Source organism: Gymnodraco acuticeps, unplaced genomic scaffold, assembly GCF_902827175.1.
Source record: "Gymnodraco acuticeps unplaced genomic scaffold, fGymAcu1.1, whole genome shotgun sequence".
In the NCBI taxonomy this organism is placed as follows: domain Eukaryota; kingdom Metazoa; phylum Chordata; class Actinopteri; order Perciformes; family Bathydraconidae; genus Gymnodraco; species Gymnodraco acuticeps.
In genome coordinates this window covers 471,476-476,270 of record NW_022989861.1, presented here as the reverse complement: position 1 = coordinate 476,270, position 4,795 = coordinate 471,476, and positions in this window count along the sequence as shown.

Sequence of the window (4,795 nt, the reverse complement as noted above, 5' to 3'; positions counted from 1 at the left end):
CGTGTTTCGCAACTGCAGCATAGCACGCAGGAAGCGGTCCTGATCAAGGCCACCCGACGGGCCGGTGTTGGACATCAGGAGGCGCTTAGCGGTCTTAACCGCAACTTCTGCCCTCCCATTCGACTGCGGGAAGCTGACGGACGACACCCGGTGTTTGACGTGCCATAAGCGGAGGTGTTGAACCAGGCCGGTTGAGCCCGTCAGGGCAGTACCTGCCGTAGAGAGGCGGTCCCCGACAACTAGGTAGTGGCGGCCCCCATAGTCGAAGAAGTCAGCGAACACCGCTTCGAATGGCGTGGACGGGGGTGAGGACGGCAGGGGGGGTGTAGCCGCCTGTGACGGAGCATTGCGGTTGCAGTCTGCACATCCGTCCCTGGTGGCCTGAATGTCCCCGGACATCCCGGGCCAGTAAACTATGGCTCGGGCATGCTGCCCCATCGCTGAGGTTCCCTGGTGAGCGGCATGGAGATGCTGAGGGACTCTCCCACGGAGGGATGGGGGGACCACAACGCGGTCCCGATAGAGCAGGACGCCGTCCTGTGCGTAGATGGACTCACAGACCGATGACAGACTCGCCAGGGCAGGGTCATTCACATCAATCCCACCCTCCTGCTCGATGAGTTGGAGGAGGTGGCCGAGGCATCCGTCAGCCGCTGTCTCCCGTGCGAGGAGGGGCCAAGAGACGGCTCCGAGCTCCCGTGCGTCGTCGCGGATGGAGGCCATGAGTGCTGACTCCACGGCGTCAGGCCCGCTCGGCAGCCCCAACGAGAGGCCGTTTGCTGAGCCCGAGGGGGAAGGATGCCTCGACGTGGCATCAGCGGCATAGTTGCTCTTGCCGGGTAGATGCACAATGTCAAAGCGCCATGGGAGGGTGCGCTGCTTGAGTCTGAACAGGCGCGAGTTTGTGATCTCATCCAGCGTACGGTCGCCAAAGATCTTCACCAACGGCTTATGGTCGGTGACCATGACGAGGTTGTCGGACCCCTGCGTGAAGTACCGCGTCTGTTCCAGACCCCAGGCCACAGCTAGGGCCTCTCCCTCGACGGCCGCATAGCGCTGCTCCGCAGGGGACAGGAAACGCGAGCCCGCGAGGGTGATCCTCCATCCACCTGGGCAGCAGTCCGGTATGCCCGAGGTACAGTGACAGTGTTGCTGGAGCAGGAAGTAGCCTACGCCACGCATGGACCAGTCGGGGCGGAGGCAGGTACGCTTCTGCATGTCGTAGATCTCCACGCCCTCACGGATGGCCTCCATTATGGCATGCTTAGACGCCTGGAAGGCCTCCTCCAGAACGGGGGACCATAGGAACACACAGTGTGGGCTGAGGAACGGCTTAAATGGGGCCATCGTGTCACGCAACTGGGCATAGTTGGCCACCTGGTTGACAAGGCCGAACCAACTCCTGATGTCTGTCGTGGAGCCAGGGGTGGGGAAGTCACGGATGGCGTCCAAGTATTTCGGGAGCGGTTCGATGGTAGATTCCGACACCCTGAAGCCAGTGAAATCGACGCACCTCTCCGCGAACTGGAACTTTTCTGAGTTCAACACGATACCTGACCGGCCGACACGTGTCAGGAAGTCGATGGTCCTCCACCAGTGCTGCTCCAGGTCGGTGTCATAGTGGATGGTGTCATCCACGCAACGTTCCTTGCGTTCATAGTCCGAGAGGACGGCATCAAACCGACGGTTGTAGCCATCCCCTGATGACAGGAAGCCCTGTGGTGCCCTGGTGTAGCGCCAACGGCCGAAGGGTGTGATGAAGGTAGTGAGGTGGCGATCCGACTCACGCAGGGGGACACTGTGGTAGCCGTTCCAGGTGTCTGTGACGGTCTTCCAGGTGCCCTTCGGGACGCGGCGTGCAAGGTGGAACGGGGACTCAGTGGCGAAGTGGCGGGACTTGGATAAGTCTTGGCAAAACATAATTCAGATCCAGTCGTCATGACTCCACTCCGGAGGGATTCCCCGATCATTTCTTAGAGTTTCTCATCAAGGGGGGGTCTCCTGTCCCCGGTACACACTGCCTGAGGAAGGCTATGTGTATTTATTTTGTCATTAACCTTTTTCGGGCCACTTATTTATTTATTTTGGTAACGATCCGACCTCCATGCTGCCACTCTGGTTCAAACTGCATCCACCAAACAATATGATTTATCTCGACCTCCCCAAAATAACCAAAATCTGACACGGTGTGAGATGTCTTTTTTAGCTGTTCTGTCGTCATTTCCTGCGATCTTCTTCATAAAGTCAGTCAGAATGAATGAATGAACAGTGGCGTTTTCTCCCGGAGGCCAAGGGAAGCCAGGCTTCCCCTGTTTTTTCGGATTGTAGTTATAATTTAAATAAATAAATAAAAACACTTTGTTTTGTTTCGACAATTCTCCTTTGCTGTGTGTTGCTGCCGGCCCGTCTCTCCCCCATTCTCATTGGGTATTTTACAAAGAGTGAAACAAACAGCGCCCCTCTAGATGTTATGGTGAAACAGTAGATTGCACTCACTGTTGCGAGAGGAGGCCAGCCGAATCTGGCTTCCATTGGTGAAAATAAATGGAGGGATTGACCAATCAGATGAGGCTCACGTGATGCCCCTGCCAACCTGTGATTGGTCAGGGCCATGCCAAGGGAAGCCAGCCGCCTCTTGCTTCCCTTCAGAGGCGGCTGGCGGCTGGCGGCTGGCGGCTGGCGATTTGATTGGACACTGCCATCCAATCAAATCACATCAACATCAGTTTTAATACTGTAACTGTCATCACCGCCGTTAGAAATTATCAAGCAAATGAAGCATTATGGAGGGTGGAGATTTGGCGTACTTAATCAAACATAACTTTACTAAACTTCCGCTACAGCAGCAACTGAAAATTAAATCAGATGACAGGCCAATGCCCGCACTCGAGCTGTGTGTACACAGAGGAAAAAGGGAGAGAATCGGACGTTCAATGAGGATAATTATGTCCGCACGGCTAACTGGAAGCGCTAAACTTCAGCGTCTATTTTGCTGGCCACGTCTTCTTTTTGACAAGGATTCGTGCTCCCTGAACAATCCTTGGGCAACTTCAGGATTCATCAACCTGTCACGGGCAATTGAGAGGCACGGTAAATCCAAAAATCACATAGATTGTGTGATTGTCTGCATTAAATTAATAAGGAGAGAGTTTCAGCTGGAGAGTGCGTGCGGACCTTTCGGTTAGATAACAGGCGTGTGCAAGTCCTGCATCTGTGTGATACAAATGTGTGTAAAATGATACCGGGCGCTGTAATCACTCATCTGGTTACGTTATTGACCACCCCCCCCCACCCAAAAAATGGGCTTCCCCTACATTTTCCCCCACGCCACGCTACTGTGAATGAATGGGCGTTTCTTTGACTGTTTATAGGCAAATATGGGCGTTACGTGAAGCCCGCAAAAGCTGCACCGCATTTCGAGTCGATTGTGATTTATAAAGGGAAACCGGCGTAGGAAGTGCCGCACGCACTTTCATCGCCGGTACGCAATGTTTTGTGAATTGGAAAATGTCGGAACATTTCTGTACCTATTTTTTGGATTTCTACTACGTAAGCAACCTTCCCACGTGAATCCTACGCACGGCGTTATAAATGAGGCCCCTGGTCTTTCATGTGAGTTCTGAGGGACACATTTTCACTTTTGAAAACCATTTATTCATATACGAGGACAAAACCAACTTTGTACTCACATCTCATCCAGCCAGAGCGATTATGATGATTACAACTCTTCTATCTTTTTGACAACAAGTTCCTTTGTCATTATATAATTGAAAATGTCTCCAGCTTTACCTCCACACTGTAGTCTAGATATATTGGCACATAATACTCTGAAATGTTCTCTATGTTACCTTTGAACTGAGTCTTGCATTTAAAGCAGATTTTCACAGGTTATCTTGACAATTATGCATTTGTCGGCTACCTCATAAAAATTCTAAACTGGTTTTTGGACCTCAGTGTTGACATTGCAATCATGCAAATTGCTACCGTAACGTGAATAGATTTAAGATATATGGATAATTTACAAGCATTAATGAGGGGGTTTGCAGAAAATGAATAGACGGAGACCTTGAATAACATTTCAAATGACAAGCAACAAGTGCCAAAACCCTTTACCTTGATTATATTGTGATAGTTATTCGGTTGCTGTCTTTTGTATATACAGTACTGTATGTGATATATGTATATATGAGCCACAAAAAGAGAAAGAGGTTGGATATGTTTTCCCAGAATGTCCTCAGTGAAGCTTCATTTAGAAACACATTAGGAGTATTTATCTGTTTTCCTCTCTTCTTCCTTCAAATCCTGTAAATACACCTCATAAATGACAGGTGCAGGATATCAAACATGTCTGACAAATTCTGAAAAATTTCCTGAGCTGGGTGACAAATTCTGCCTCCCTTCTGCACTATGCATAACCAGCGAGCGTAGGCATGCATACAAAGTAGGGTGGAGATTTAGCTTGGCTTGCTCCCTGCCTCCCTGCAAACCGCCCCGCACTTCCCTTCATGCCTCTCTCTCTCTCTCACTCCGCTCCAGATCCCTCTGACATAAAAGGGCATGTCCTCTGAGGTTCCTTTCTGCCCCAGTGCCTGTCGAGGCTTCATGTCCCTGAGAGACCAAACAAATCACAATGGAAATACTAACGTTTGTCATGGTATGGAAAAGACAGCAAGGGATTACTAACCATCAAACACTCCTTGAACATCCGAGACGGAAAACTTTTTAAATTTCAAGTCAGATTTAGGTGAAAATTAAGCTGCAATGCTCATGGTCAAGTTAGAATAAGTCATATTGT